At 35.6% G+C, this 9848-nt stretch overlaps 1 pseudogene; it reads right to left on the reverse strand.

Annotated features, from left to right (window-relative positions):
• Positions 1-4176: 4176 nt before the first annotated feature.
• LOC117086576 lies at positions 4177-4304 on the reverse strand (annotated as a pseudogene).
• Positions 4305-9848: the final 5544 nt, after the last annotated feature.

Raw genomic sequence — 9848 nt, forward strand, 5'->3', positions numbered from 1 at the left:
AGCATAAGGGAATTTGAATTATAGTAAGTAATATTTCAGACTTCATGAATTTACTTTTGTGTTAGTTCTATTAAGGGCAGTCTCTGAAGTCACGTGAATTGAAATGTACTTAGGAGGAAAACATCAAGTCTTAAGGAATGACGTTTCAATTCCTTATCTTAAGTCAACATAGGATAGAGTTCGATGAAAGAATCCTCATGAAACCTGGCTTAACATTTGAAAGAGATATTCTTAAACCAAGAAGTATTGTGTTAAGCACAAAGAAGGGGAGATGAAACATATAATTTTCATAAAGGAAATTACTTCTAGGATTCCTCCTTTTCATGTATGCTAGTATCTCATTAGCTACTGCAGACCTGCTTTTGAGAAAAATATAAAAGCAAATATATGTCAGCATGACAAGAAGAAAAGAGGAGAGTAACATTTTTGAGATTAAAGGTGAAAAACTCAATCAGAAAACTGGGGGGAAATTTTGACATTAGTCTTCAGGTATCGTGGCCATACCCATGATTACTATGGCAACAGGTAGCAAAACAGTGACATAGCCTTCCAGTTTGAGTGCCAAGTTTAGAAGACCAGTCACACCCTGCCCAGCTCAACAGGCTGTCTCTATATTTCTCCTTTTCTGCTGAGTGGCTGTTGAAAGACCAAAACCACAGAGACGCTCATTGGCTTCAGCAACTATATTAATTAAATAATTCAAACATTTATTTATTCTTTCATTTATTCAGCAAATATTTAGAGTCTAGCTACCTAGAAACCTCCTTGGGGCAAAGCCAGTTCTTAGAGAAAGCTTCATACACTACTTGATCTGTTTTTCCCTTAAAGAGGCTGGCTACAGAATAATAATGCTGCTTTTTATGTTTCTTAAAAAAAAAAAAAGCTGATGAACTTTTAGGAGCATCAGCAGGTTATTCGGTCAAAACTAATGACTTGCAAACATTTATTTTTTTGGCACCCTACTAAAGTTAGGCTCCTGCAGGAATCGGCTGAAATCACTAGTAATGACTTTGCAATTCAGCTTCCTTTAATCTCTCCGAGGACGATTTTTCTTAGCTTGATAAAGTTTGTGGATTTAGTCTTTAATGCTAATGACAAAAAGAGCTTAAATGCCCAAGAGCAGAAATGAAACAAACAAACAAATAAAATAAACAAAAAAATGGAGTGGAAATTAGTAAAATGGAAGAAAATTTTTGAAAATCAGTTGTATATCAGGCTTGTTATATACATTATTGTATGCAGTTCTTTCAATAAATGTAATAGGTAGGTAAGGTATTACCCTCATTTTACAGATGAGACACATGCTCAGCAGGGGGGAGCCCAAGGTCACGCCCCTTGTCTTGGGTTGGGCAGACCAGGATTCTAACTAAATCCATCTGACTCCCAAACTCAGGTTCTAGAATTTCGATTATTTTAATGTCTATTAAATTTCGCTCAAAATAAGGCACACATAAGATCATCAAAAAATTATTGAGACTCAAAGGACATTGGTTAATGGCAGAATGTATGAAGTTTACAATCTATTACTATGATAAGGCAGCTGCCTATTTACTCACTTGTACATATGTTTTTGTCAGATAATTGCAACTGTAATAAGGAAATGATTCTTTAAACGAGTGCACTAGGTTATCTAGAAAGAAAGTTTTAATATTATGCATGAATACAAGATACTTAGAAAAAAATGAAGAATTTGTAGCCCAGAAAGGATGATTGGGCTACCCATTTATTGATTTATTCACTTACAAATTCAAGGATATTTTTGAATTGAAAATTATGTGTTAGGAATTTTTCTAGATGCTGAAGCCCATGCTTGGGTAATTAAGATTCGGCACTTCCACTTACCTAATATATTCAAAACAGTCTACAAATGCCTTCTCTATACCTAAAACTGTTTTAGGCACTTGGCATGCCTTAATGAATCAACAGACAAAGATATATGCTCTCATGAACTGGCAGAGATAAAATATCAACAAATAAGTAGGACATATGATGATGATGAAAATTAGGCAAAGAGAGTGGGCAGTATGAAACTAAAGAGATAGGATTAAAATAGGATGATCGGAGAATTCAATGGGAAAGTTATGTGGTCAAATATTTGAAGGAGATGTGAGTCAAGCAAATATCTTGGGAACAAGTATTTCGTGAGCCAGGAAGAACAAGCACAGTCTCCAAGGGTGCAGTGAATCAGGGGTGTTTGAAGAAGAGTGGTGTGGTCATTGTAACTGCCTGGAGTGAACTGAGCATGGGAGCAGTGGCAGGAGAAGAGATCACAGCTGCTACTGGGAGCCAGATTGTGTGGGGCTTTGTGGCCAGGTTATAGATGTTGGCTCTCACTCTCAGGAAGATAGGAAAACATTACAAGATTCTGAGCTGACATGACTCAAATGGGGTTACTCTGACATCTGTGATTAAAAAAAAAAAAAATAGCCTATGGGAAGAAGAGAACAGAAACTGTGCACCACTTAGGAATATGATAATAATTCAAGTGAAAGATGGTGGCGTCTTGGGTAAGGGTGCAAGTGGTAGGAAGAGGTGAGCTTCTAGTGATAGGTCACAGAAAGTTCCAACATGCTTGGCCTGGTAAGTTCTGCTTCACAAATACCAACTTTCAGGTAAATAACGAGTATAAATATAATAAGCAATTTCCTGAATATAATGGGAAAGAAATAATCTCAGGCAGACACTCGGGACAGGAGGCTGACACTTGAATGAAGGGAAGGGCACTGAGTGAGTTTCCTGTCTTTGGAGCTTTTAATCTGAGAGCAGATCCCAATCTGTAACAAACAAGGGCCACTAAAACCTAGACAGTAGCTATATAACCTCATAGGCTTAATTAACTTCAGGACAGATTTGGGGGGACCTTGGCAATTGTAAAGTGAGTGGGGGTAATCCTAGAAAGGAGTGAGTCACATAAAGGGAGCTACAAATTCTCCACAGAAATGCTGCTCACGTTTCTGGGTGACATTGAAGAATGCATGTGCAGAGCAGATTCCAAGCAGTGCACCTAAAGCTAAAAGAACTAAATTGAATATTAGAATTTGGAGCTTGAGTTCAGTCAAGTTAACTATCTGTTAGAATACCACATTGATATTCTCTAAGGGAAAATAAGAGAATTGAGAGTCTCTTTGATGTATCATTTTTTGATGTCCAGGATACCATATAAAATTATGGGCTATACAAATAAACAAGACTGGCCCAGTGCAGTGGCTCATGTCTTTAATCCCAGCACTTTGGGAGGTGGAGGCGGGTGGATCACAAGGTCAGGAGTTCAAGACCTGCCTGGCCCATATGGTGAAACCCCATCCTTACTAAAAATACAAAAATTAGCTGGGCGTGGTGGAGGTGCCTATAATCCCAGCTACTCGGGAGGCTGAGGCAGAGAATTGCTTGAACCCGGGAGGCGGAGGTTGCAGTGAGCCAAGATCACACCACTGCACTCCAGCCTGGGTGACAGAGTGAGACTCCATCTAAAATAAAAATAAAAATAAAAAATAAATAAACAAAAAAATATGTCTCAGATTTAAGAGAAAGGTAGTCAGTGGAAATCCCAAGATGACCAGAATGTTAGAATCAGCAGGCAAAAATTTTGAAGTGGCTATTATAAATATATTTAAAATGTAAAGAAAAATATGCTCATACCAAATGAAAATATAGGACATCTCAGAGGGAAATAGAAAGTATTTTAAAAGAATAAAAATGAAATTCTGAAACTGAAAAACAGAATATCTGAAATGGAAGAAATCACTAGATGGACTTATCAGCAGATTGGAAATGGCAGAAGAAAGGCTTGCTGAACTTGAAGAAAGATCTATTTAAAATGATCTAATCTGAAGGGCAGAGAGAAAAAAAGATTGCTAAGAAATGTACAGAGGTTCAGGAGCATATGACAATTTAAAAAGTCTAACATACACGTGACTTGAGTCCTAGAAAGGGATGAGGGTTAGAAGATAGTGGAAAACACATATACATATATAATACTCAATGTTTTTCCTTTTGGTGAAGGACACAAATCTACTAATTCAAGAAGCTCAGCAAATTCCAAACAGAAAACATACAGATAAGTCAAAAACTAGGCACATGATAGTTAAACTTCTGACAACTAAAGCTTAAACAAATCTTAGTAGCTACAGGAAAAAATAAATGATATATTTCACATAGAGGAAAAATGATTTTAATTATCACTGATTATTAATCTGGAACATTAAAAACCAGAAGAGAATAATGATCTTTAAAAGGTAGATAGATAATAAAATTGACAACCCTGAATTCTACACTTGATCTTAGCCAAAAGGCAGAGAAGCGATACAACCCTAACTTCTATATCCAGCAAAATATCCCTCAAGCATAAAGCCAGAATAAAGGCAAAATAAAGACATTTTCAGATAAAATAAAACTGAAAGAAGTTGTTATTAGCAGATCTGTACTAACCGACTGTTTAAAAAAAATGCTTTTCAGACTTGAAGGAAAGTGATAATCAAGAGAGACATTTTTCAGAAAGAAGAATGAAAATGAAAATACTGGTAGACATACAAGACAAATTTTTTCTTCTAATTTCGTTAAAGTACATATGATGGTTTGAAGCAAAAATTATGTTGTTATGTTGCAATGTAAAAAGAAGAGAGGATAAATGAGCCTAGGTGATTGCAAGTTGCTTACATTTTAGGTGATACAATACAATTTTAAGTTGCTTACATTTTAGGTGATATTATACAATTTCAACTCGAGGTAGATATTGAAAAGTTAAGGTTGTATATTGTACTTCCTAGAGCAACCACTAGAAAAGTAATACAAGAGGAAACAGCTAAAATTATGATATACCTTAAAATGGAATTATAAAGAACTTCTATTAATTTCCTCTCTCACCCCCTCAAAAAGGAAGAAAATAACAATAACAACAACAACAACAAAAATGAAGGAACAAAAAATAGTGTAGGAGGGAAAAAACTTTTCTTCTATCTTCCCAAATTCAGTAGCTAGAACTTACGAATTAAACTGACAAAAAACAGATAAATAAGAGAAAAATGTTATGCTTACAGAAGCCAGCAAAAATCTCATTAAATTGTTAAAGACTTCATACATAACTTAGTAGAAAAAAGGGAAGGGGAGGAAAAGCCTTCTGTGAGAAAAGCAGATGGTTTTCCTTAAGAAACACAAGTGGGTTTCTAGGAGATTAAAAGTTTGTGATAATTGCCTGCCTCAGTGGGTAGCTCATGACTGTAATCCCAGTGATGGGAGTGGGAATGGGCTGAGATGGGAGGATTGCTTGTAGCTCAGAAATTTTGCTTCAGTGAATCATGACTGTGCCACTGCATTCCAGCCTGGGTGACAGAGTGAGACCCTGAAAGTTTGTATATACAAGTATGAATATGCTCTTTCCATCTTCTTCAGGGTCATAAAACTCTTCTGGAGAGAGGATTTACGGTAGTTCTCATTTCTCAGAAGTTTTTGCTTTTGGTCAGATAAGGAAAGCTCTGCTCTGAGAAATTTTCTTTCTGCATCTGCTGACTTTCAATTGCCTTCGGCTCAAATTATATATATAATAAAGTGGCATATTTTGGGATGGCATGTTCTGATTCTCTCTAGGACAAACACACTAACAAAAGGAAATGGTAGATTTAAATTCAAATGTATCAATAATCATACTCAGTGTAAACTGACTAAACACTCCAATTTAAAGGTAGAAATCATTACACTGAACTAAAAAGCGAAGACACAAGACCAAACTACATGCTGTCTATAAGATACTTTAAATATGAGACAGATAGGTTCCAAATAATTAGTTGGAAAAAATATACTATACAAACAATAAGTATAAAATACCTGAAGATAACTATTTTTTAATATTTTTTAGCAGATAAAGTAGATGCCAAGTAAAAGAGTATTATCAGAGATAAAGAGGGAGATTATGTAAAGACCAAAAGGTCAAATATATCAGAAGACATAATAATCAGAAATCTATATGCACTTCATAACAGAGATTCAAAACACATGAAGCAAAATTTGAGAGAACTAAAAGGAACACATAAATAATTTTACAACCACAGTTTGAGATTTTAACACTCTCTCTTAGCAATTGATAGAACTAGATAAAAGCATCAATACAACATAGATTATTTGAACAACGCTTTCAACCACCTTGACGTAATCCACATCTATATTAGACTCCATCCAAAAACTATAGAATGCAACTGTCTGGCCTAATGGGAAAGATGGAACTGCTATTGACAGATGTGATAAAACTCTAAGAAATGCACTGATGAGAAAATATCAGGTGTTCAGTTTTCACCACACACATTTGAAATGTTCATTACCAGTGGATATATTGAACACACCAAAAATATACGAGTCTGGATTTCAGACAAGAGGATTAGATTTGAGTATAAGTTTGAGTATTATCAACATGTAAATAATATTTAAAGTCAAAGGACTGCAGTTTTCATTAGAGCAGTCATGTAGTCATATAGAAAAAAGAAGAGGGTCAAAGACTGAGTGTTAGGGAGATGGAACATTTAGCGATAGAGTAAATGAGGAGGAGCTGGTAAAAGATATTGAGAAATAAGTCATTAGTGTCTTGATAGTCAGTTTTGGTGGAGTGACAAGGTGAAACACCTGACCAGGGAGGGTTCAAGGAAGAGAAGTTGATTGAATTTGGAGACAGTGAGTACAGATCAAAGGTGGGAAAAGGTGAGTGTGTGGGGAGGTGTTAATTTTTTTTTTTTTTCTTTTTTGGTAAAAGGCCAGAGAGTAAATATTTTAGGCTGTGTGGATCATATGGTCTCTGTTGTAACTGCTCAACTCCACTATTGAAGTACAAAAGCAGACATAGACAATACTAAATGAAAGAGTATGGAAGTATGATTGCATTCTAATAAAACATTAATGATAAAAGCAGTGAGCCATATTTGACCCACAGATTTTAGTTTGCTACCCCTGATATGGATAATTCTATTGAAAAACAGTTCTCTGATTTTGTCAAAACTGGAGGAGGGTGGGAAGCCAGGAGGCTCAAATGAAGGTTTATTTTTCGGGAGACAGAACAAAATAATTGCTGGTGTGATGACCTTGAATAGTATTAGTCCACTCAGGGAATTTACATTTTGACAGGGCAAAATTCACAAATAAATACATACAAATTTGTTTCTGTTTTGGTGAGAGTTGAAGCTATAAGCTTGAATGAGATTGCCAAAGAGAGTATGTAGAGAGAGAGGAAAAGTAAGTTAAGGACATAAGTTAGGAAATCCCTGGGATGGGGTAGAAGAAAGAGCAGCTAGAGAAGACTTCTAAATGAAGGATCAGAGAGATTAGGCAAGAATTAGGAGCAGAGCCAGCTTCATGAGTGTGTGACCTGTGTAGTCACACAAGGCCCTGTGCTCAGAAGAGGGCCATGCCTGGTTTAATAATCTGTTACCATCTTGCGATGTATAATAATTTTTGAGCAAGTGGCCCTGCGTTTTCATTTGTATTGAGCCCTGCAAATTTTGTAGCTTTTCCTGGCCATGAGGGTATAATTTTACAAAAGCAAGGATAGGAAAGAGTTTCAATCAACAGGAGTTGGGACAAGTTGGACTTCTGCATAAACAGCATTTCAAATGTCAGTGAGAAGGCATTATTTATTTATTGCCCTCTTTAAACTCTCTGAAAACAAAAGAAAATGATGATAAAAAAGTATGCCATTTTCAATTATACAAGAAAATTATCATAACCTCAAACCACAAATTGTGAAACATACTCTTTACTGTGCACTGTTAAGCAGGAGAAGAATGCTGGGGCCCAGGTTGAACATGTCACATCAGAATCCGGTAAGATTCCAGCCCCAAAAGATATTCCCAGTGGTCCTCTGAGTGGAGCAAAAAGAGCTAAGGCAGGGCCATCTGCAGAGGTGGGGTTGGTCTAAAGTGGCATCTTAAAAGGCAAAGTCAGTATGTCATTTATATTTTCTATGTTAGAGGCTAAAACACGAGAGTCTGCAGATGTGTTTTATTTGAACTACGTTTTTTTCTATTTGTTAGATTTACCTTTAAAAATTGTTGTATTGTTACATGATATTTTACATATTTATCAGGTACATGGGTTTGTAACATGTGTAGAATATGCGATGATCAAGTCAGGGTACTTGTGACATCCATCGCCTTGAGTATTTATCATTTCTGTGTTTGAAACCTTCTAAGTCTTCTTTGAAATATACAATACTAATGTTGCTAATTATAGTCAATGTACTATGAGCATGATCAAACATTAAACATTATTGCTATCAGCTTTTAAACTATCAAACATTAAAACTTACTCCTGTATAACTACATGTTTTTACTCATTAACCAACCTCTCTTCATCTTCCTTTCCCACCCCTACACCCTTCCCAGCCTCTGGTATTTATCACTCTATTCTCTACCTCCTTGAGATCAACATTTTTAGCTCCCACATGTGAGTAAGCACATGACATATTTGTCTTTCTGTCCCTGACTTATTTCACTTAACAGAATGACCTCTAGTTCCATCCATGTTGCTGTAAATGATAGGATTTCATTCATTTTATGGCCAAATAGTATTCCATTGTGCATGGCATTTTAAAAACAGAGGTTCACTTAAAAAATATGTATTGTTTGACTATTGAAAAAGAAATTCTGGCCACTGTGATCTCACACAACAATCTAATAGCAATCAGCTAAACTGATTAGCTGCTGTCACCTTGGGATGAAGCACACAGTGCAGTTCACCATAGACCCTATCACTCCCATTTGGTCTTAAACTTAGCCTATTTCACTCCTTTATAACTTCTACTCAATCTCTGTAAGTATTTGAGCTTCAAAACTCTGTTATATATCTAACTTTCTAACCAAGGAGCACCTCTAGGGGAAATGGAAAAATAAAAGAGCTTTGCTGAGACACACATTGACTTAGAGGATAAAGAAAATAATACATTTGATGTGAGATTATTTAAGAAGACAAGTTAAGTAAAGCCGAAACACTCAGAACTCATTGCAGACCCTCTATCCAATTCTTTGTCTTCTATTCTTAAGAAAAATGAACATAAATTCAAAGGTAAATATTAATCAAAAATAAATCTGCTTAGGACTCATTTATAATCTTTCAATCAATCAGTTAATTAAAACATGAGAACAAAATTAGCAAAAAGAAGATGAAACAAATATGCAAAAGTGAATAGAAATGTTTACAGAATATTTTATAGTCACAGATACTATAGCCACAAGGAAGACAATAGAATTCTAAGTATGAATACAAGAGATTTTAAGACAACAGAAGAGATGATGGTCAGGTGGCAGAGCACAAAACAATGTGGAAGGAAAAAATAATATAACCTATCAAAGAGATGAAAACCAAATGGAAACCACAAGAATTTAATTAACAATGCAGGATTATAACAAAGACACATATATGCTTGAAGAATCATACAAACTGATACAGAACAATGATATCAAAATGATTACAGACAAGCTATGGACAAAGGATAGCTAACATTCATAACATTATGTTCCCAAGGGATAAAAGCAGAACAAATGGACAGAAAACAGAGAGAAATCATTCCAGGAAAAAAAAAAAAAAAGTTAATGCATCTACATACTGGCTCTCTAGGTTGTTGAAAATACTAATAAAGAATGATAAGCTCCAGGCCACATCCTAGTGAGGGTCCCTTACCTCAGTCATGATCAATTTAATGTGCTCCATATCAGGTAAAGCACATCACATATAAAGGGGGAAAGATCAGGTTTGCCTCAGACTTTTTTTTTTTTTTCGTAATAACACTTATTGCCAGGCAGAATGGAGCTATGTCCTAAGGAAAGAAAAGTGTGGGCTGAGGATTTACAAAAGCTGGTAGGCCCCATGCATTC

Source organism: Trachypithecus francoisi, unplaced genomic scaffold, assembly GCF_009764315.1.
Source record: "Trachypithecus francoisi isolate TF-2019V2 unplaced genomic scaffold, Tfra_2.0 Lachesis_group1, whole genome shotgun sequence".
Taxonomy (NCBI): Eukaryota; Metazoa; Chordata; class Mammalia; order Primates; family Cercopithecidae; genus Trachypithecus; species Trachypithecus francoisi.